This window comes from Lolium rigidum, chromosome 1 (genome assembly GCF_022539505.1).
Source record: "Lolium rigidum isolate FL_2022 chromosome 1, APGP_CSIRO_Lrig_0.1, whole genome shotgun sequence".
In the NCBI taxonomy this organism is placed as follows: Eukaryota; Viridiplantae; Streptophyta; class Magnoliopsida; order Poales; family Poaceae; genus Lolium; species Lolium rigidum.
In genome coordinates, this window is record NC_061508.1 from 115,673,353 (window position 1) to 115,697,592 (window position 24,240).

The 24,240-nt window shown below is 52.2% G+C and overlaps 1 long non-coding RNA gene across 1 annotated transcript; it reads left to right on the plus strand.

Annotated features, from left to right (window-relative positions):
* The first annotated feature begins 20,474 nt into the window (after positions 1 to 20,474).
* Positions 20,475 to 22,489, plus strand: LOC124680498. The gene is made up of 3 exons (XR_006995521.1): positions 20,475 to 20,730; positions 21,842 to 21,898; positions 22,439 to 22,489. It is a non-coding gene; the product is annotated as an uncharacterized LOC124680498 (long non-coding RNA).
* Positions 22,490 to 24,240: the final 1,751 nt, after the last annotated feature.

Here is a 24,240-nt window from a genome sequence, read left to right on the forward strand (position 1 = left end):
CATTGACAAACTCATCTTCCGTAAGCGTTTTCCGTGTTGTTGCTCCGACTATCCCGCAAGTTTTATCTCTAACGGAAACTGTTTCCTCTTCCACAGCGAGCCTTGGCTTTGAATGGACAAAAGATTCAAACCTTTCGAGGACGGAGGCGTACGATGAAGCGCGCATATCAATCGACAAGTTATTTGAAGCTCGTCGCGGAATCGCCACGGCTCTGTCTCTGAAGAAGGCCAAAACCACAATCATCGATACGATGACCAAACTTATGGGACTGGTGCCGGATTTCATCAAGGACTGGCAGAAGTCTTCAGCACGCGGAGTCGCCTCCCTAGTCTTAGCCACCTGCAAGGCTCCACTTCCCCTCGCTCAACTTGGCGACTGTTGCACGCGGAGCCCCCAGGGTTCCGACATGGGCGCCCTCCTCGCGGAAACCGAAGGATACGAACAGCTCTTTGTCAGGCGAGTGGATCACTCGTTCTGGTATAACAAGCACGATCTACCCGAAGGATTTTCCGACGCTGAGGAGGAAGCAGGCGAGCCAGAATTTTACGGAGAAGGATCCGGGTCAAGCGACGAGCATTCCGGGGAAGGCTCTGGCAACGGCTCCCAGGCCGGATCTGGTGACAGTGATGATGGCTCCAACTATCAGCAATCCGAAGAGGAAGATTCCGAGTAGATCTCCTGTTTTAGAACAATGAAACAAGTTGCATCATTTTGGCCCCGGAGCGGGTTTGTAATAATACTTAAATTCTTAAGTAGCTAGGTACGAAACAACTATGCGTGGGCGGAAACAACTTATCCTGCTATCCGTTAATATTATTTCTGCATGTTTCGTTTTATGTCGGAAAGCAAGTGCTGATGTCGTTGTTTTCCGGCTTACTCGCTTGACCTTCCGCGAGCCGGAAGATCTTAGCCGGAGACGCTCGCCAGCGGCGACGAAACCCAATGGTAATCCGTCAATAACCGCGGAAACAAGCCCCCAAGCATAGATGCCGGAAATCGCTACTAGGAATCCACGAGTTCGCAACAGATAACAATTTAATCAGAAAGCTTAAGCTTACGTCCTGAAGGACGATTTTTGAAAATCACAACTTTCATACACGCCTAGGCGGAAATATCCAGCTCTGCGGTTTTAGTCGGAAAACATACATGATCGAAAAATGAACAAGTAAAGGAGGTAAATGACTCAAAGAGTGAACCAGAAGCTTTATTTCATTGATCATATATAACTATTACAGAGTTTGTAACTCGGGAGAAAAATGCTAAGTGTAGAAAGGACGTAGCTGTGCAATGTTCCAGGGACGATCTGTTTCATCGTAGATGTCATCCGGATCCTCACGCTTGCGTTTCCGGCGCCAATTGGCAGGTCTGTCTCTTAGCTCGCGGAAATCGACAAGATAGTATGACCCGTTGTGAAGCACTTTGCTGACGACGAAGGGTCCTTCCCATGGAGATTGCAGCTTATGGTCTTTCACCTGTCGAAGGCGGAGGACCAGGTCTCCTGCCATGAAGGAGCGATTCCGTACTCGACGACTGTGATAACGTCGGAGCTTCTGCTGGTAGATGGCGGAGCGCTGGTCAGCTAGGTTCCGAGCTTCCTCGATCAGGTCCACAGATAGCTGTCTGGCCTCTTCAGCTGTTTCTTCATTGTAAGCGGAAACTGGCGGTGAATCGTGGATGATGTCGGAGGGAATCACGGCTTCGGATCCGTATACCAGGAAAAATGGTGTAAACCCTGTTGACCTGTTAGGGGTAGTTCGCAAACTCCACAAGACAGCGTCCAGTTCGTCAGCCCAAGCTCCGGCTGCTCGTCGCAGCGGTTCTTCAAGGCGTGGCTTGATTCCTGATAATATTAGACCGTTAGCCCTTTCAACTTGACCATTGGATTGTGGATGAGCCACAGATGCAAGGTCCAATCGAATCCCCATGGTCTCACAATAATCCTTTAATTCTCCCTGAGCGAAGTTTGTGCCATTATCTGTTATGATGCTGTGTGGGATGCCGAATCTCATTACGAGGCTGCAGACAAATTTTAGTGCCGTAGCACCGTCGGCTTTTCTCACTGGCTTTGCCTCTATCCACTTGCTGAATTTGTCAACAGCGACCAAGAGGTATTCACAACCACCAGGAGATGATCTTTTTAACTTACCAACCATATCAAGCCCCCAGACCGCAAACGGCCAGGTGATAGGTATGGTCTTCAGCTCTTGAGCTGGGGCGTTTGGCTGAGTAGCGTAGTACTGGCAACCTCGGCATGTTTTGACTATTTTATCAGCGTCTTCTTTAGCTGTGAGCCAATAAAAACCTAGCCGAAAAGCTTTGGCAACGAGTGACCTGGGGGCGGCGTGATGCCCGCAATCCCCTGCATGGATCTCTCTGAGGATTTCAATGCCATCTTGATTAGAGACGCATTTGAGAAACACTCCTGTTGCACTTCGTTTATAGAGCTGTCCATCAACAATTGTGTAGGATCTTGCTCGTCTGATGATCTGTCGTGCGAGGACCTCGTCCTCTGGCAACTTTTGATCGATGAGGTAGTCCAGGAAAGGCTGTGTCCAAGCCGGAATGATGGCCATTACCTCCTTGGCCGGAGACACTGCCACCTCTGGGTTTTCCGGGTTAGCGCCCTTCACCGAGGGTATCCGGAGATGCTCTAGGAAAATTCCAGGCGGGATTGGCTTCCTCCCGGATCCGAGCTTGGATAGCATGTCTGCCGCTGTGTTGTCGTCTCTCCGGACATACTTGACTTCGTATCCTAGAAAGCACTTGGCGATCTCGTCAACTTCGTCTCTGTAAGCTGCCATGACGGAATTTCTGGCGTTCCAGGTTCCGGCTACTTGTCTGTGCCACCAGGTCGGAATCTCCGCAGAGATGATATGCTTGATCCCTATTTCCTTAGCGATGCGCAGTCCGTGTAGTAGAGCCTCGTACTCTGCCATGTTGTTTGTAGCTTCGAAGTGAATCTGCAGGACATACTGCAGTTCTTCTCCGGTAGGGGACTTCAGGGTGACTCCGGCTCCTGAGCCTTGATGCTGCTTGGATCCGTCGAAGTGCATAACCCATGTCTCTGGTTCCGGCTCCAAATTTGCATCCGGAGCTTCTGTCCAATCTGCGACGAAATCTGCCAAAACCTGGGATTTGACCGCGGTCCTGGCTTTATAGGTGATGTCGAAGGCGGATAATTCAATGCCCCATTTTGCTGTGCGTCCTGTTGCGTCGGCATTGTTGAGAATCGTTGATAGCGGAGCTTTGCTCACGACTGTTACTGGATGTTCTTGGAAGTAGTGTCTTAGCTTCCTGCTGCCCAGGAATACTCCGTAGGCAAACTTCTGAAAGTGAGGGTAGCGCTGTTTGGATTCCGTGAGGACCTCACTAATATAGTAGACTGGCCTTTGGACTCCATATTCGTGACCTTCTTCCTGTCTTTCCACCACGATGACGAGGCTGATGACCCTGTTGGTGGCTGCCAGGTAAAGGAGCATAGGCTCGACTCTCCTGGAGCTGCTAGGATAGGTGGGGAGGTAAGTATCTCCTTCAACCCTTGTAGTGCTGCATCTGCTGCCTCGTCCCAGACAAACTTGTCTGTTTTCTTCAACAGCTTGTACAGGGGAAGTGCCTTCTCGCCAAGACGGCTAACGAACCTGCTGATTGCTGCGACGCAGCCAGTAAGCCGTTGCACATCTTTGAGACAAGTTGGCCTCTTTATGCACAAAATTGCCTTGATTTTCTCCGGGTTCACTTCAATGCCCCTGTTAGAGACAATGAAGCCAAGGAGTTTTCCGGCTGGCACGCCAAAGACGCACTTCAGCGGATTCAACATCATCTTGTACCGACGGAGGTTCTCAAAGGTTTCTGTGAGGTCGCTAATCAAGTCGGATCCTTTCCGAGTCATGACTGCGATGTCGTCGACGTAAGCGTGTACGTTCCGGCCGATCTGGTCCTTCAAGCACCGCTGCATCGTACGTTGGTAGGTGGCACCTGCGTTTTTCAAGCCGAAGGGCATAGTAACATAACAGTAAGTGCCAAATGGGGTGATGAACGAAGTCGCCTTTTGGTCGGACTCCTTCATCCGGATCTGGTGATAACCGGAATACGCATCAAGAAAACACAGAAGTTCCGCCCCTGCCGTCGAATCAATGACTTGGTCAATGCGCGGCAGGGGAAACGGATCCTTCGGGCAATGTTTGTTCAAGCCAGAGTAATCGATGCACATTCTTAGTATTACGGTGTTCTTTTTGGGTACAAGGACGGGATTTGCGACCCAATCAGTGTGGATAACTTCTACTACAAAACCTGCCTCTAGTAACTTAGCTAGTTCCATTCCTATGGCGCGGCGCTTCTTATCTCCAAAGCGTCGCATAGCTTGCTTCACCGGTTTAGCCCCCGGATTTATATTGAGGTAGTGCTCGGCGAGTTCCCTAGGTACTCCGGACATGTCAGAAGGTTGCCATGCGAAGATATCCATGTTAGCGCGGAGGAACTCGACGAGCGCGCTTTCCTATTTGGGGTCCATATTGGCTCCGATTGAGACTTGCTTGGTATCGTCGCCTTCTTTGAAGCTGACTTTTTGGTCTCTATCGCGGCCTTGAAGGACGCCTTGTCTTCAGAGATTTGCTTCTTGGTGGTCTGCATCTCAGTCGGATCCACCGCGGCTCTGTAGCCTTTCAGCTCCTCTCCAGATATCACAGACTCTGCGAAGGCGGCTTCGCCTAACTCGCATTCGTGAGCCTTTTTGTAGTCTCCGGATACGGTAATCATACCTTTAGGACCCGGAATCTTGAGCTTGTTGTAGATGTAGCACGCTCTTGCGTGGAACTTGTGGTAGGTGGGCCTGCCGAAGATGACGTGGTAGGAGCTCTTGAAGGGCACAACTTCAAATGTGATCCTTTCTTCGCGGAAATTGTGAACATCGCCGAAGGCCACGGGAAGTGTGATGCTGCCGAGGGAATTTGCCTTCTTACCCGGAACCACGCCATGAAACTCAGTCGTGCTTGTGTTTGAGCTGTTCCTTGGTGAGGTTCATCCGCTCCAGAGTCTCCAGGTACATGATGTTCAAGCTGGCTCCACCATCCATGAGGCACTTGGAGAAATCATACCCGTCTATGCGGGGACTTACAACCAAGGCGTAGCACTCTTTTGGCACAATGACAGGATGATCCTCTCTGTCAAATGTGCACGGGATTTCCGACCACCTGACGTATTGCGGCACGGCCGGAACTATGGCGTTCAGGATCCGAGCGGCAGATTTGGTGGCACGTACTGTTGGGGTTCCGAGGAAAGTGTGGTAAGCCCCCACGCTCTTTTTGTCAAATGGGTTGGATTTACCTGCGGTCCCTGACTTGGGGTCCGGCGAGTTATCATCCTCTTCCATTGCCTCGGAACTATCCTCATCCTTGTCCTTGTTCTTGCCCTTGCCTCCTTTGCCGCGAGGGCGGTGCTTCCGGGCTCGCTTGTATCCTGCCTCCGGGTCGTTCTTTAGATCGTTGACCCACTTGCGGTTGCGATTGGTGTGTGTGGACTTCCCCGTAACCGGATCCAAGTGGGCCGGGCAGGGCATGTCTCTATACTCTTCGTAGGTTTGCGGGCGCGGGATCCGCCGGCCGTGGCCTCGAGCCCTGCGGGCGACCCTGCCAGCTCCGCCACCGCGGCCGCGTCCTCTTCCGCCTCCTGAACCTCCGCGTTGAAACGCCACGGCGACCAAGTCGGATCCGCCGCTCTTCTGGTCATCAGGATTTTTGCGTTTGTGGCCGCTGTTATTGCCGTTATCACGATTCTTCTTTTGTTGGTGTAAGGGGATTGCTGTGGCCGCGATATCACCGCCTGCGTCGTCATCGGCGGCAGTGTGGTCGCTGGCAATGGAGATCATCTCATCCAAAGTTAACTTATTTGCGTTAGCTAAACAAGTGAGCTTGTGCCGCAGCAGTCCTCCTCTTTGCAGTCCGCCGATGAAGGCGTACATGGCAGTGGTGTGATCGACGTTTTCGCACTCGTTCTCGCACGCCAACCACCGTGTAAGGAAGTTTCTTGAGGATTCTCCCTTCTTCCGGATACGAGGCTTGCAAGTCGCTTGCCGTGGTAGGTCTTTTGTAGGTGCCCCTAAAATGTTTCTCGAAAGCTGTTTTCAGGTCAAACCAACAAAAGATGGTGTTCTTCTCGAGGTCGCTGAGCCAGATCCGGGCTGGCCCTACAAGATACAACTGGAGCATGCGGCAGGCGATATTAGGGGTTCCTCCGGCAAAGGTTACTGCATTGTAGTAGTCCTCAATCCAGGTATCCGGCCTTTCGGTGCCATCATAATGCTTCAAGTTTCCGGGTAGCTTGAGGGAGCTCCTTGGCTTTGGTTCCTCTCGAATCATCCTGCCAAAGCACTTTGGTCCGATGTAGTTGGTTCTGTATTCGTTGAGGCGTTCCCTTGCATCGCGCGAGCCGTGCCGGGGGGATTTTGAGCGAGAGCGAGATCTCCGGCCGCCACCTCCGCCTCCACCTCCGTCGCCACCGCTAGGTGGTGGTGAGGGAGATCTGCGAGGGGGCCGATCCGACCTCCTGCTTCCGCCTTCATACTCTCCCCGGTCCTCCCGGTGCTGGCTCCGGCTCCTGTGGCTGCCTTCGTCGTGGCGCTGGCTGCCCTGGTCGCCACCGCTCCGGCGAGGTTCCGGGTCGCGCTCCTCATTCCGGCTCCTCCTGGGCTCCGGGTCGCGTCCTTGGCTTCTGCGAGGCTCAGGGTTGCGTTCTTGACTCCGACGAGGCTCCTGCTCGCGGTTTTGGTTCCGGCCTCTGAGTTGCTCCAGCGTACGCTCCCTGTTCCTGTCTCTAGGAGCCGGCATCGCGTCGCGAATGCTGATTCCGCCTGGCCCATGGGGCCTGGGAATTCCGGCAGGACTGCGGCGTCTAGGGGGTAGCGGAGGACGCGAAGCTCGGGGTGGTGGTGATGGAACACGGTATTTGTCTCTACCAGTGTACATTGGGCCCTTACCCCTTGCTGGGTCTCTCGGAGTTGAATCCGAAGGAACCGGGATCGGGTTTGGGTGCTCTCTTGCTTCTCTCCGGCGTTCCGTGGAACCGGTGCGCGATTCATCATCACGGTGTTGATCTCCTGGGGCGTCCTTCTGCGCGGTGGATACGCAAATATCCGGGTTGGATGCCAACCTGCGTGAAGTATCTGCCTTGCTTTGTTGCTGCACTGCTGAAGCAACGAGCTTTCGGACGAAGTCGATGTCAATCTCCTCATCCTTCTTTTTCAGGAGTTCCGCGGCTTTCGTCATGTTGTCCTTCGGGGTGGTAAGCGGTTGCTGCCCCGTTGGAGTTGCGAAGGTGATCCTGCGGGGAGTTATCATGTCACGCCGGAGCTTTTCGACCTCATGATGAGCTTCAACGATCTTGTCCTCCCAATGCTTTCGGAGTTCCTTGACCTTTACCAATCCTTCGTCCACTTCCTTCTCACGCTGGATGTAACCTCGACACAAAAATTTCTGCGTCTTTCCGTTCCTCCGGTATGGCGGCTGCAGGTGTTCTTGATCTTTTTGGTCGTGGCCAGTAGCTCCAGTCTTTTAGCTTCTAAAGCTTCAACATCGTCGGGAGTGATGGGTGTGTTAAGAACATCCAAGGGATAAGCCGCATCCATGGCTGCTTGTGCGATCATGTCTTCAGTTGACAGGTGGTCCTCCGGGGTAGGGTCCCTGCGAGGTCGCTCTCGCGACATCGGGGATCCCCTACGAGATGGCTGGGGGTCAGATTGGGTGTCTGCTGCTTCTGATCCGTGTTCTCCCAGCGCCGCAATGGTCGCCAGGACCTGCTTTGGCTGGGCGGAATCGACTTCAGGCTGGGCACCGTATCCATATTCCTTCACCTTACGATCGAACTCTTCAGTGTCCATGGATTGAGTGTCTCCGGAAATTGGGCTTAAGTTTCCCAGAATCGACTCTTCTACCGGAGATCCGCTTTCTCCGACAGCCTCTTGCTGATCCGGAGCAGCGTTTTCCGGCGCCTCAACCTGCACGGGACCAGCTCCGTCCTCTTGAGGGGCGGCTCCTGCGGTATGGGCTATGAAGTGTACGAAGTGACACCTTTGCTTTTCTAACACCTGGGAGACCCAGGCGGATCTGCATTGGTCTTCCACCGTTATTTCCTGCTCGGGGGCGGATTGGGTGGGTTTAAAAATTTTCAGATCTAAGGCGGAATCTTCCTTAGGAGGCTCCTGCGTCTCAGATCGGAACTTCGCGACTGCGTCCTGCTCAGCGGCGGTCGCGTCAGCGCTACTTACCAGTGGGTTTCCGTCGGAATCGACGGTTTCCCCGATGAAGATGTGGATGCCGCCGATTGGGACGATGGAGAGCTTGACGGGGTTTGACCTAGCCGGAATCCAAAATTCGTCCGGGGGACGATCGGAAAATTCCCGGCGTAGAGTACACGCCCCACGGCGATCGAGTCGTCGTAGCTTCCCATGGCGGAGCCCTCCCGGTTCCGGCCTCCGGACGCCTCGAGGCCCCACGGTGGGCGCCAGCCGTCGTTGCCTAATCGACGGTACCTCGGAGGAGGGATCCTCACGAGGGGAGAAGAAGTAGGGGCCATAGGGCGGAGTGCACACGGGACGGTGGTACGCGAGTTACCCAGCTTCGGAACACCTGCACGATGACAGGGCCTACTGCTGCTTGTCTGGAATTATCTGGGCGCTTTCGCGTTGTTACAATGAGTTGTGATTGTGTCTCTAGGGCTCCCAGGATCCGGCTTATAAAGGCGCACGGATCTAGGGTTTACATGGAGAGTCCTAGCCGGATTACAGATAGCCTAACTACGGTATAACATCTTGTCGTGCACGTCACGGATCCGCCTTCCGTACATGTCGTACTGGATCCGGATTCCTCATGGGCCTCCATGGATCCGGGTTACTCCTAAGGTCGGTACGGATCCGGCCTGCTGATCCTAGGCTGGACTTCTTCCTTCATGATCAACAGCAACTGGGCCGCCCGATGGGCCACATGCCTCATCACCATCTGTGGGCCACCCGGGCTTGCCGGATCTAGGCACTGTCGATGGTACACCCATGAAGTATACCCACAACAATTACTCTGCCATGTAGTCTCGAATGTTGCTGCCAATATTTTTCTCACAACCAGTTATCTGTGGAGTTTTCTTGATAACAGTGTTCTTATCTCAGGACATGTTGGCCTACTTCTGGATCAAGGACAGCTAAAGTTGCACAGGTAACACAACATGCACATACAGTGACATGGATATTACTTAGTCGTCGTTGTCATGTACAACTCAATAGTTGCCACTTTACTAGCTTACAGAATGAACTGTATTGGTTAGAGTGGTGTCTTCCTTAAGAAAAAAATGCATGTGAAATGGGGTATTATAATTCTTTGTCGTCATATATCGATGCAGCAAGGTAGACTTATCTTTCCCTTTTTAATTAAGTATAGTGCTATAAATTAAGGTTCAACCACCAATTCGATATTTCTGTAGCCTACCCGCAGCTTACCCTCAGGACAAGCCCAATAAGAAATTTCAATAATAGATACCTTTTCATCATCGGTTCAGTATCGTTGCCACTAGGCGTATGACACAGAAGAAGGTTCAGGTTGGAGACATTTTTGTTCTGCTGTAACAATGCGTTAACACAACCTTATAAGAAATAACTTACTGTTTTGAGGATTATTCGTTTTGGTGTGCCGATTGCTTTTGTTCTGCTTTGCAGTCTCATATTATTCTATTGAAAGTGCAGTACCTCATATTTGTTGAGTGCTGATGCAGCATATAGATTGGTTTCTTGGCATTGCAATCAGAACATAGGTCTATAGTACCATAGAACATATAGTTATTCACGTTTAGTGCATTGCTGATACTACAAAATGTAGTCTCTGATTCTCTGTTCTCCCCCTTTTTGAGGGTAAACAGTGGGAGAGTTTCCATCTGCAATTTTTATTAATAATTAATAAAGTTACAAAGTTACAAGTATGTGTAAGAAGGATTAAAGAACAAAAGGATCTTGGTCTGTGAGTCTGTAACCACATGTCGAGCTATTCTGCATATTTTCTTTTATTCTGTACTTCAGCTAATTCACCGAGTGATCGTGGCCCAGATCTCTCCAGATGGCAAATGTAAATGTACATTGCTTGATGTGTTCGTGCATGCTGATGCAATCCTAAACGTTGTGTTTTCTACCTACATGTTTTACAGTAAGTTTTTATAAATTACTCAATGTTTGATTTTTAATGTTTTGCAGAAAATAGGGGTTGGTTATTTGAACTCCATCGAGGGAGCAAGATGCTCAGGGAATTAACCTGTCATATCTACAGATGTCAGCTGCAAGTGTTTGATGCTTAAGTTAGCTATAGCAGTTGATGCAGTCATGTATAGAGCGAACTTACTTCAGATGGAGATGTTGCTATGCTACTACCAGCCGGTTCTACTTTGTGGCAGTGTTTTATTTTGTGTTATCTATGTAATTAATTGCGGAAGATCATTTGGTTCTACACCTATTGGTTGTTTACCCAGCATTAATCTACAGCTCCATGCATGTGATGATATCTTTTCTTATCTTTCCAGTCTCCAATATTCTTCCATTGGCAGAACAATAACCTCTTCAAATTGTCTATATTTGGCTCTATTGATTTACTTAGTATGAATATACAGTCTCCATAGTTACATTTTTTCTCACCTCTCTGGTATTTCGTTAAGTTATTGGTCTACCAATCACTCAATGGAGGTGGGCTTTAACGAATGGAGCTAAGCCGCGGCAGAACAGAAAAAAAAAGTTCATCTTCTCTTCTTTCCATAATTCATTTCCCCTAAAGAGACGAATGGACCACCAAAATACTTGCAGTATACTGTCTTGGAGAAAACCAGGCCCACGATCCGACACCATCCCTTGGAGCTCCACTTTGACCAAGCGTTGCAAGAGCAGAGCACCGAAGCGCCGCCGACGCCCTCTTTTCCCATGCTTCACGTTTGGGCATCCTTTTGCCAGCGCGCGAGCTGGTGTGCCCGCTGCGAGGCTGGCCATGGCCAGCGCCGCATCGCAAACAGAGCACTCCCGATCCCCACCCGCCCCGCGGCCGCGGCTCCTCCTGCTCCGCTCCTCCGCTCCGGCGCGGTGGCCGTGGCTACTGTGCCACCCTGGGTCGCTTGCCTCACCTTGATTTGTCATCTTGCTCCTTTTTGTTGCTTTCGCTCTAGAAGGTTCAGAAGAGAAGAAATGGTCGAGATTTCTGTCAGAAATTCACTAGGTAACCCGTTCAGTTAACCTATCGATCGAAAAGAAAATAGTTAGAGTTACTAGAGCATCTCGTCGAAAAATAGCTCAATATGATATTATTTGAGGGCGCATATTTCAAGAACGATAATTTTCAACTGTGCAACGGCGTGGCTATTTTAACCTCAAGTTTAGTTTCGGCAATAATTTTTCGTGAGGCGAAAACTACCTATGTTTTTTTAGAAAGGAATTTCTCAGTACATATTTTGAACATTGTCGATGTGAACTATGAAACAGGTCGTTAACTACCTATTATTAATTATTTAAGGCCGCATATTTCTCAGCCGGTCATTTTGTAACGACACGCAGGGGTAGTAATTTTTGCATGAACCTTCAGCCTCAACTATGGTTCTGTACATTTATTACCTGCCAATATTTCTTTAGTAGTGCATGATTCTTCAATGGTGATTCAAAAAAATCCAACATCTGTCTCCTCTTTTACTCGAGAAAAATAATGTTGTGTTCTTCTAAGGTAACATCGAAAAAATATACTTACTCCACCATGCGTCACATTTTCACCTGAGATGACCTTCTTTTACGGTAATTTTATAAAGATTGATTTACTCCATCATCCATTGCCTCTTTCGGCCGGAGAAATATTACCATTTCCTTTTGTAGCAACACTGAAAGCAAAAGCACTCCACCATCCGCCGCCTATTTCATCGGCACTTCTGTGCAGCAACTTAGATATTGTTTCTACAATATTTTAACCAACAATTTATAAACAAAAGCACTCCACCATTCGCTGCCATTTCACTGGCACTTCCGCGGTACTTCGATAACCCAGATATTATATTATTCTACAAAATTGTAACCAACGATCTTCATACCAAGAGCGTGATCGAGTTTTAGATGTTACTTCATCTGTTTTTGAAAAGAAATCCCGCACTCCTAAACCTAAAAACGCCGTTTATAAAAAAGAAGGCCGCACCGTAGACAACACGGGCGCAGCGATGCGCCGCGCCACAAACTTCCTAGTTCTATTAACTACCACATGTGATCCTTTGCGATCTCAGGGTGCGTTAGGTGCTCATGGTTAGGCCTGTCACACTGTCATGCCCTAGTTATTCGTTGCAAGAAAAGGCACAGCAGTTTTCTCTATTGCTGGGTCTCGTCATACGTGCATGCTCAAACAGTTGTTTAATGGGGCATGCTGCTTCTTCAAGTTTCCGTTTATGGGGTTGAGGCCCAGTGAGAGGGGAGATGAGGTTGGTACGGACGGGGATAGGCGTCGGGGGTGGCGATTTTGAATCCCATCCCGGAGGCTGCGTGGTTCCGGCCACCCCAAGGCCGGGGAAGGATGGAGAGGAGCGGCGGAGCTCTGCGGGTCCGGCGGGCGCCTCTTGGGGGCGGTTCTGGGCCGGAGCCGGGGAGGACGCCGGAGAGGAGTCGTCGGAGGAGGGGAGGTCAGATCTGGAGTGTTCGACTGCGGAGCAGGAGGACGTGGGGACGGAGGGCGCGTCCCGGCCAAGTGGGGCCATGAGCCTGGGAGGCTTCATCGCGCGGGCGGAGGAGCTCGGGGGCTCACTCCGTCACCGGCGGCGCACGGCGTACGCGCCAGGAGGGAGGTCCTCCCGCTTCCGGGCGTGCTCGGCCCCGAGATTCAACCGCCTAGGGGATGGCGGTGGTCACCGGGGTGGCAGGGAGCGGGGCGGAGGTCGACGGCGAGTGTCTGGCGCGGGGCTGCCTTGGGACGGCCCGGCGGGGGACTCCCGGCGGCCGCCGCCGCCGGTTTCGCCGCGACGCGTGGTCGGCTCGGTCTCGTCGAGGGAGGAAGGGACCTCCCCTGCGCAGGCCGAGTCTGGGCCGCTGAGGCCGTGCGTTGGGCCTGGGATGGGCCCTGCTGAGGACGGGACGGGGCACCCCCTCCTTCTTCTGGGGCCTCCGCTTAGTGGGCTGAGCGAGCCGCTTGGGGACCTGGCGGTGAGGCCCATGAGGCAAGAGGAGGCCCAGTACGCGGGCCCAAGGTGGTTGTGGTTGGCCAAGGGGTGCACCACCCCATCTTTAGGGTTCCCTGCGCGTCTGGGAGAGGTTAGTAGGTTTCGGTCCATCGCTCGCACGCTTTTTCGTATACCTGCGCCGCCGCCGCTCTCGAAATCCTTCGCAGCAGTGGTGATGGAGAGGTATGGAGGGGAGGGGAGCGGGGGCGACGGGCGCAACAAGAGGCGCTTTGGGGCCTATGGCGATGGTGAGGGGCGCCGCCAGGGCGCGGGGCGACAGGAGGGAGGCCGGCTCGATCTGGGCAGGCACGACGGAGGCCGGTCGGAGTCGGGCCGGAGAGATGGTGACCGTCAAGAGGGAGGCCGGGATCTGGGGTGGCACGAAGGCGGGCGGCGCGGTCGGAACGACGAAGAGCCGCGTCCGCGGTACGGCGAGCATCGTTCGAGCGACTCGGAGAGGGGGGATTGGGGTCCCCCGCCCCCATGGTGGGAATGGGAGCAACAACGGCTTCGTGAGGAGGAAGCGGCCCGGGCCAGGGGGCAAGGGCAGCTGCAGGTCCCCGCAGGCGGCCGCGGCGGCGGCGGCGGAGGCGGGCAGACCGGCAGGAACAAAAAAGGGGGAGGGCAAGGGGCGCCTCCCAACCCGAAGTACAAGGGGAAGAACAAGCTCGCGGCCGGGGGTGCCACGGGAGCCGTCGGAGGCGAGTGCTTCCGCTGTGGGAGGGAGGGCCACTTCCAATCGGAGTGCACCAACGAGCCGGTGTGCGTACTGTGCAGCCGGGAAGGACATGCGTCGGCCAACTGCCCCACCCGCGGGCGCCCGATGATGCTGCAGCAGATGGGGCACGCTATCACCGGTGGCGGTTTCTACAATATCGAGGTTGAGCCGCTCGAGGGGTCGGGCCAAGTGGAGACCTTTGAGGCGGTGATCCACTTCGACGTGGCTCCGCTCTCCGCGCTCCAGCTTGCGGATGAGCTCAAGAACCTCCTGGATGGTGCTTGGGACTGGAGTGTGGCGAAGGTCTCGGAGAAGGAGTTCTCGGTGCGCTTTCCGTCTAGGGAGACGTTGCGCATGAGCACTCGGAGAGGCAAGATTTACCTACCGCTGAGCAAGATGGATGTGGACATTCGGGAGGCGTTCGTTAACCCGAGGCCGGGCAAGGCCATGCCGCCGGTGTGGGTGCAGTTCACGGGGCTGCCCGGGGACCTCATGGAGAGGGAGCGCCTCATGGCGGCGCTCACGATGATCGGCAGGCCGCTTGACGTGGATGAGCTGTCGGTCAAGAAGTGGAAGACGGAACCGGTCCGGGTGAGGTTCCAATGCCGTTTCCCGGAGCGCATCAAGGGAACGATTGCTCTATGTGTGAACGGCGTGCCTTACACCGTGGGGGTGCAGGCCGAGCTGGGGACTCCGGGGGCAGGGGGCTCCAACCCACCTCGGCCCCCTCCGCCGGGAGACGACGACGACGACGCTGATGACTTGGAGTCTGAGGACCGGAGCACGGATGGCGAGAGGTGGAATCGCCACCGCAAGAACGACAAGTCCAAGGCGGCTGCTCCACCGGCGGGACCTGGGAGCGGGGCCGGTGGGGGCGGCGCGCAGCGCGCGCTCACGGGAGGGGCCGGTGGGGGAAGCTCGCTGCAGCGCGCGCTCACGGGAGGAGCCCACTGTGCTCCTCCGCTGGGGCGTTTCGCGGGCCAGTACGGGTCCAACGTGGACCTCCTCCCGTCGCTGGCCTTGGGGGAGGCGGCTCTCGACTTTGGGGCTGCGGCGTCGACAGACGTGGAGATGCTCGGGGGCGAGGGGGACTCTGCCGTTGGTGCGGGGGAGTTGCCGGCGGCATCGGGCGAGACGTCCTCACACGTGACTGACCCTGTGCAGTACTGGCTGCTTGACAGCCCGCTGAAGCCGGCAAATGCGGGCCTCGTGGGAGGGCATGCGGCGGCCAAGACGTTGCCAATCTTGGAGGGCGAGTTGGGTGAGGAGGAGGAGGTGGAGGCCCCGCCCGTGCCGGTGGCGGACCTCCGCTCCGCGGTCACGGCGGTGGCACCCATGGCGCAAGGCAAGAGGACCAAGACGGTGACCACCATGGCGCCCACGAAGGTGATCAAGAAGAAGGCGCCGTCCGCGTCGATCAGGAAGAGCGCTCGTCACGGCGGTGCGGCGGCGTCCTCGGCCATGGAGAAGGCACAGAAGCTGGCGGCGGAGCGCAACCTCGACCCGGCTACGGCAGGTACGGACCCGGATGACTTTTCTATCCTTGATGCTAGATCCGATCAACAGATAGGTGCGGTTCTCTCCGATAGTTGCATTCTGTTTGTTCCATCGGCGGGGACACCGATGGAGGCCATCTCGCTTCTCCGCGCGAAGGAGGAGGCCCAGGCGGCGCTTGCCAGGGTGGCGGCGCGCCAAGCCGAGGAGCTTGCTGCCAGGGAGGCTCGCGGGGACGAGGAGGGGGTGAGGGCCGCTGCCGGGGAGGCGGCGGCACCGGATTCCTTGGTCGGCCCGGACCAAGACGGCGGCCGATGCACGTCATCGCCCATCGTTCGGACGGCGGACGGCGCGTCGGACGGGTCGGACGCTGAGGCCAGGGAGGCCTCTCGTTCGGGTGCCAGACCCGCCCGCAAGAGAGGGAGGCGGTCCACTCTGACGATGCGTAAGGGGAGGGGTAAAGGGAAGAGCGGCAAATGAGGGCCTTGATCTATAATATACGCGGGTTCGGTGAGCAGGGGCGCCGGACTCAGCTGAAATCATACATCAAGGGGGACAACGTGGACATTATTGGGCTACAGGAGACCATCAAAGCCGACTTTTCGGCGGCTGAGCTGCGAAGCATGGAGTTTGGCGGTCAATTCGCTTGGAACTGGGTGCCGGCGGACGGCCACTCCGGGGGAATGCTTCTGGGTTTCCGCGATGAGTGTTTTGATGTGGGTGCTTGGAGGCAGGGGACCTTCTTCATCTCGGCTACCATATTACAACGGAAGAACAACATGAAGTGGTGCTTCTTCCTTGTGTATGGGCCGGCGGATCATCGCCGCACGGAGGAGTTTCTGGGAGAGCTCACCCAGGCGGTGGCAGGGTGCGAATACCCGGTAGTGATCGGGGGGGACTTCAACCTCATTCGGACAGCAGATGAGAAAAATAATGATAACATTAACTGGTCGCGGGTGAGACGTTTTAACGAGGCCATAGCGGCTATGGCACTCCGGGAGCTGGAGCGGACAGGGGCCCGCTTCACTTGGACCAACAAGCGCCTTAGGCCGACTAGGTGTGTCCTTGACAGGGTGTTGGTTGCGCCGGCCTGGGAGGCGGCGTTCCCTCTGTGCTCGCTCACAGCGATCACAAGGATTGGGTCAGATCATACACCGCTCCTCCTGTCTTCGGGTGAAGAGACAAGGCGAGTGCCGCCGAGGTTCTTCTTCCAGACGTGGTGGTTTGGTGTTCCGGGGTTTGGGGACCTCCTTAAGACGAAGCTGGGCAGCTTCATTTCGGGACAGGGCCCACATAGGTGCTACATTGAGCTTTGGCAGTGTGTGGCCCGCAACACTCGGCAATTCCTCAAGGGGTGGGGGGCCAACCTGGGCAAGGAGAAGAGGGATTTTAGGGAAAACCTACTCCTACAGGTCACCCAGCTGGATAGGGTGGCCGATGCCACAGGCCTTGATGAGGAGGGGTGGGCGCTTAGATATCACCTTGAAGATCAACTCTCGGCCTTAGACAGGGCGGACGAGGAGTACTGGCGCCAACGGAGTCGGGTTCAATGGACGCTCAAAGGGGATTCTTGCACGGCGTACTTCCATGCCATTGCGAATGGGCGCAGGAGGAAGTGCTCGATCCCTAGGCTGGTCACGAACCAGGGGGAGATCCATGAGCAGCGGGAGCTCATGGAACACATCTACATGTTCTACCAGGGGCTTATGGGATTGGAAGGGGAGACCAGGAGGTTTGCCCTGGGCCAGCACCTTTGGGAAGGGAACCAGAGGGTGTCTACGGAGGAAAATCGGGACCTCGAACTGACTTTCACTGCGGAGGAGCTGGACGAGGTGCTAGCGGGCATGAAGCAGGACTCGGCGCCGGGCCCAGATGGTCTCCCGGTGCTGTTCTTCAAAAAGTTCTGGGGAACACTTCGAGGACCGATCCTGCAGATCCTCAACGACTTCGCCCTAGGGAGGGTTGACGTGGCGCGCCTTAACTACGGAATTATCACCCTGATTCCCAAAGTTAAAGGGGCTGAGAACATCGAGCGAGTTTAGACCTATCACGCTCATCAATGTTATCTTTAAGTTTGTGGCTAAGGCGTACGCTACTAGATTAGCTCCGGTGGCGCATAGAGTTATAGATCGTTGTCAATCTGCTTTCATTAGAGGGCGCTGCTTGCATGAGGGGGCGCTTGCCTTACATGAGATATTGCACGAGCTACACGTCAGGAAGCAAAAGGGTTTGCTCCTGAAGCTGGACTTTGAGAAGGCTTACGACAGGGTCAATTGGGACTTTCTGCAGGAGATTCTCCTGAGAAAGGGGTTCTCCGCGATGATGGTCCACCGTTTGATGCAGCTGGTCAGGGGTGGCCAAACTGCGATTAATGTCAACGGGGAAATAGGGCATTTCTTCCGGAACAAGCGCGGAGTGAGACAGGGAGACCCACTCTCGCCGATTCTCTTTGATTTCCTGGTGGATGGCCTGGCGGCGATCATTGCCAAGGCTAATTCCGCTGGCCATGTCAGGGGACTGGTACCACACCTCATCCCAGGGGGGTGACTCAGCTGCAGTACGCGGACGACACCATGATCCTGGTGGAACCCACAGGGGTGGGTATTGCGAATCTGAAGACCCTGCTTCTATGTTTTGAGAACATGTCGGGTCTGAAGATCAATTTCGACAAGAGCGAGGTTGTGGTCATGGGGGTCTCCGGGACTGCCCAACAAAGGGTGGCCAACCTCCTCAACTGTCGCCTGGGCAAGTTCCCGATTAAATATCTGGGATTACCTATTAGTGACAAACCGCTTAGGGTAGCGGACAGGGGCTTCCTCCCGGAGATTGTGGCTCGTAGGGTCGAACCTTGGCAAGGGGTGTATCTTCGGGCGGCGGGGCGCCTAGAACTTACCAACTCCTGCATGTCTAGCCTGCCTTTGTTCGCTATGAGCATGTACCTGCTCCATGACGGCACGCACAAGGCTATGGATAGACCGCGCTCACGCTTCTTCTGGGAGGGAGTGGGGGACAAGCGCAAGTACCACATGGTGGACTGGGCCACGGTGTGTAAACCCAAGGTGCTGGGGGGCCTTGGGGTGATGAACACCAAATCCATGAATATCGCCCTGATGGTGAAATGGATTTGGAAACTCTACCAAGGAGCGGAAGGTCTCTGGGCAGACCTGATCAGGGCGAAGTACCTGCGGGGCAGGGATCTCTATGCGGGAGAGGTCCCAACCCATGGCTCACAGTTCTGGAATGCGATCCAAAAGGTCAAATGGCACTTTAAGCTGGGGGCGAAACATCGGGTTCGAAACGGGAGAAGAACCTATTTCTGGACTGACTGGTGGACGGGTAACGGACCGCTTAGGGCGAGATTCCCTAGACTCTTCAGTTGCTGTGAGTCGCCGTTCATCACCGTCCATGGGGCAAGGGTGCTCGATGGGGTGCCAGGGGAATGGCGCCTCCGCTTCAGGCGACAATTTGGTCTCGCCGAAACCGTGGAATGGGACAACTTGTGCAGGGAGGTACAGGGACTTCCTTTAAGCACGGAGGATGACGAGGTCTCATGGGCCTTGGAGCCTTCCGGGATCTACTCCACTAGCTCTGTTTATGCTAAGTTGGCGCAAGGGGCGGCGACCGCATCATTCAAAGATGTGTGGAGAACCAGAGTTCCACCGAAGATTAAGGTGTTCCTCTGGCAATTGATCCGGGGGCGGCTGCCCTCGGGGGAGCAGCTGCTGAAGCGGCATGGTCCTTCCAATGGGATGTGTGCGCTTTGCGGGGCCTGGGAGGACTGCAACCACATCTTCTTCACCTGCCCATCAGCAAGACTTATGTGGGCGGGGGTGAGGGAGCTTCTTTCGTGTGATTGGAACCCGGCAGGGGCCGGGGATTTCATCGCACTTTCTCAGGGCTTGTCTAACCCCCTCCGTAGGCTAGCTTGGTTCACGTTTGCGGCTCAATGTTGGACGCTTTGGAACATACGTAATAAGCTAGCCATTGAGGGAAAGATCATCGGCAACCCGGCTGACATCTTCTACCAATTATCTTTACATATGCAGTGTTGGAGGGTTCTGGTCAGACCGAGGGACAGGGACTTGCTGGACTTGGCGGTGGGCGGCGTCAGGAGGCTCTATGCTCGGACACGGTCTGAGTCGACATGAGGACGACATCCCAGCCCTGATCATCTACGACGACCTGAGGCTTGCGAGGGCTCCGGGATGTGTGTTATGTGTCATATTATGTACTGCGGGGAGCTGTATGTGTGGGCTTGTCTAAGAACATTGACTATCTATGTGTGTGGTGTGGTGTTGTATCGAACCTTGTCATGTGTGTGGCTTTATATATAAAGCTGGGCCGGAGGGCCTTCTATTTAAAAAAATGGGGCATGCTAGAGTAGGTTTGCATACACATGTCCATTCTTGTTGTATGCAAATATTAATTTCTTAAGTAGTGCATATTATTATAAACTATATCAAAGCTAACCCCTTTTGCTGAAATATTAGCTATTTAGCCACTGTAGATGGTAAACTTTAATCCAACCAGACGTTGCCACGTCTAAGATTTTCCCTGTAGATGGGAGATTGCTAACTGCACGTCTTTCCCGTTAGGATTTGATTTTTCTTTTTTTTTCCATGAAAAACCCCTGGTGACCGGCTTCTTTCCGGTGATCTCTTTATATCCTTCCGGTAGTATTTCTGGATCCCTTTTACTTCATGCCTTGAGTTCCGGTTATCCGGTTTTACAGGATCGTGATGTTTTGGGTGGTCAAAGCGGTGATTATAGGACCCACAAGTCTGAAGTATCGGGATGTTTTGAGATAAATTCGTGGGATCGTGCCGTGCATCCTCCCAGGCCCAACACGTGGTCTTCCCCGATTCCTCTCCAGTTCCCTCACGATCTCTCCCATGCCCTCCCTGCCCAATCTCCACCTCCGCCGGTCTCTCACTGGCCGAGGCCTTTCCTGATGGCGACTTCAACAGCGGTCGTCAGGTCGTGGATGTGCGACGTATACCATGAACAACTCCGGCCCCGAGCGCTGCCGGCGCCCCGATCGTTGTGGGCCGCCTCCTGTGCCACCGTCGGCGAGGAGAGCTGCTGCGACGCGTCCTTTTCTCCTCTCTTCCGCCCATCCCCCTTACGGGTTTGGAGTCTATATCGATTTTAACTGTGTTCTCCCGTAATTTTCCCATTAGGAGACACTAGCGGAGCCGAACATGGAAGCGCTGCCCTACGAACTTCTCATCCGCGCGAGGAGCCTGCTTCCCAACAGTGGCGGGGCCAATCATGGAAACGCTGCCCTACAACCTTCTGTTCCATTCGATTGTACATGCAGATGTAGGTGCGACATTCTCCACCTTTTGATTTATTATGGGCAGCTTTCCATCCTAAGAGCATGTGTTCCGTCTTCATTTCTTTTTCCCCACAACATTTGGTTTGATGTTGAGATTTGGCCATATTTGCTGATTGAATCCTCTATTTTTTTCTCTCAGTATCTCCGTTGGATGCTCAACTCCCATAGTTTATAGTTTAAGGAAATGAACATCCATTAAATGATATCGATGATCAATTTAGATCCTGTAGTAGATCTAACAAAAAAATCATAGGGTACCATATGGGCTTACAATCTAGGACCTATGGATTACTAAATCGATGCGAGTTCAGATACATATAGGGGCAAATTTGATTGCTCTTTTCTGTTGTGGCATGATTGCATAAATTTTTCTACATAAATTGCATACCTGCTGCGAGAAGGCACACCCTGGGGTCACCCAGCAGCAGCAGTCCTCTTCGTCAGAGTAGACCAGTGCCGGTGGACTTCGCCACCATCCACCGTGTCCAGCCAGTTGGCGGCCATTTCTCTTTAAGTCCGCTCGCGCCTCAACGTGATTTTTCCCAGCGTCCTCCGGCGTGTACCACCAACCGGCGGTGCGGCGCACTGACCTGCTGCTGCTGAGGCATGTCTGCCGCCGCCAAGGCGACATATATAGCAGCAAGCATGACTGCGCGGAGGTTGGCTTGCAGGAGGAGCGGCCCGGCAAGATTGGTTCAATACGTCATGGCGATGCACGGCCGCCTACATCTCTGTCCAGCAAGTATTGGTTCGAGTTCCCCACATTTTTTTGCCCCACCATTAGGTGCTCAGATTTGTGAGTTTGGTGCCTATTAAGTTTTTGTTGTTATGCCTACAAGAACCTACTCAGTTATTTTCAGATTTCTTATTTAGTCTATGTGGGCTAGAGTAATGTATCCAGCTGCCCAAAATGCAGTGCATCTGGGTCTCGATTCAATTTTGCCGGGTGGTGCGCTCAATGCTCTTGCTGATTCCACCGCAGGCCTTTCTTTTATTGTGCCGGCTGGTGGTAATGGTTTGTCTGGTTTATGCTTTAGTTCTTACCATTCATGTTTTTAAAGCTTTCTGCTGATCCGTTGTTGTCTCTCTCGGAATACAGGTATTGGGAAATGCGGCAAAAGTTATATGATCTGGATTTCAATGTTGTTGCCGTGAGGTACATCTCATAATTCAGTCGGTTGAGTTACTTACTCCTGCCTATAATATAAATGCCGAGTTGTCTTAACTTAGTACCCTTTTCCTCTATATAAACTACTTGCATTACCAGAGACGATATGTGGCTCTTTTCCTCCCGATAAATATATTATTATCCTTCATTTTTGGGCATTAATGACACCATTGTTTTACAAAATGCTTGATTCCATTACCGTCGAACCACGGAAAAATGATCAGTAAACCAGGCATTAATAATTTTGCTGAAATAAGGTAACACAAAATATATACCTGTTCAAATCTTCAATACCTTCAGTGCACACCATTCGGATCTCACACCAACAAACATAAATGAGGCACTTCTGGAGAGCAAAGGCGGTTGTGTTTCCAAATATTTAAATGAGCGAAAAATACAGTAACTAATTACGCATATGCTTCTCACTGTTTAGACTTATAGAATTCTCTTCTTGCTGCGTAATTTGCAGCTAACAAACTTACTTATTTTCTGTGCAAAGCAATATTCAAGTTTCATTCTCGGTTCCAGGGAAACACAATGGAGGTATGTGTGCCAGCCAATCGTACAGGTCAGTTCAAAGACCTTATGTGTGGAAAGAAGACACACTACGAATTATTTCAATATTTTAGATTGAATTATTTTTTCTTGGCCTGACGTGCAATAAACCGTGTACATGAATTTTGATTTTTTCCATTCAGCTGTGCTTTGGTTAGCCTCATGTTGTTAATTTTTGGGTGCTGCTGATTGGATTTCTCTGAATTTAATATTTAGGTTTTTTTTTATCTCAGCTATATAAAATATCTTGGATGTTCAGTGTAAATTAGTTACTGTATTTTGGAACCTGCTGTGCCAAAGCGAGCTCTTGGTTTTTGATTTTATTAAAATTTAATTCTGCGTAGCCTCATGTTTTTAATTTTTGGGAGCTACTGATTGTATTTCTCTGAATTTAATATTTAGGTTTTCTATATAAAGTATCTTGGATGTTCAGTGCCATGCCAATGATTGTGATATATCTATGTTGTGTAGCCAGCTAATTAATAATGCTTGATGTTATTTTGTTTATAGGATACATCTCACACGGGTGAGATCAGAAGGTCTAGGTCATTGTTTGGCAATGTATCTGTGGCTTACGCTGAAAACTTTCTCTCAATGATGGTTGTTGTGTGACCTTATCAGTGGTTTATGTTGGAAGCAGGCGCGTTCTTTCATAGCTTCTTCTACGTTGGTGACTGTTGGCTGAAGTTATTCCAGTGCGAGAAGTGTATCTCTGCTGTAATCATTAGCATCAAATCCATGCTATGTACGGAAACTGTGTCAACATCATATTATTTCCAGGGATGGTTGCAGGTAATTATTCTTCAAAACTATTTGATTTCCATTGAGTAGTCAAAATCTTCTCTCTTTATTTTGTCAAAGGAGGCTGAATAGAAAGCTCCATCACTATTTATTGTGTGGCCTTTTGTTCCCGAGAAAAGGAAATCATAGCTGATCATTCATATGGGACATTATGGCATTATTACAGTGTGTTCCTTTTCCTTGCAAGTAACATATATTCACGTGCCAGCCTTGATCCATTTACTACTTAACACTGTTGTTAACTTACCATAAGTTTTAAAAATCTTCTCTATTTATTTGGGATGTAGTCATCTGTTTTGATGAGTTATACAAGAGATTGTCGGATCTGTTCGTTGCATTTTTCATCAGGATTGAACGACAATGACTACTTCAAATTTAGGGGAATGGTTATTTGAAAAATTAGTGCACACCTGCATGTTATGCATCCGTCAAAATAGTTCTTCAAAATAGAAATAACATCTGCTTTTTTAGTTCCTGTTGGTTGCCAGATAGCCAGATGTATTCATTTCCTTTTAGCGTGAACATAGAAGATCCCCTTCGTATTGCTTTTGTGCCTTTTTCCAATGTATACAAGATAAAAAGGGCATGTGTTTTCAAATATCATTGCAGAGCAGCTCTACAAATTCGTTCACTATCGCATACTTTATTTCTACGTTTTGATTGCCTGCTACTCTTCTTTGTTCTTCTCATTTGTTTGCCTTCTGCAGATGTACTGGCAGGCGTAACTTCGCCATTCCAGCAAGAATTGGTGGGTTGTCTTCGCTCCTGAGACCCAACACTTTAGAGCGAGAAGAAACTCATCTGTTCCCGTCACTTGCTGAAAATCTAACATAAAACTATTTGTTCTTCACTGCAACAGTGACACTATGCCATACTATTATTTTGGCTGTCACACATTTCTTCGGTTTGTTTAGATGTTGATGCCAGAATCATTACCAATGCTGCGATATCTGGTTGATGGACTATCAAAGAAG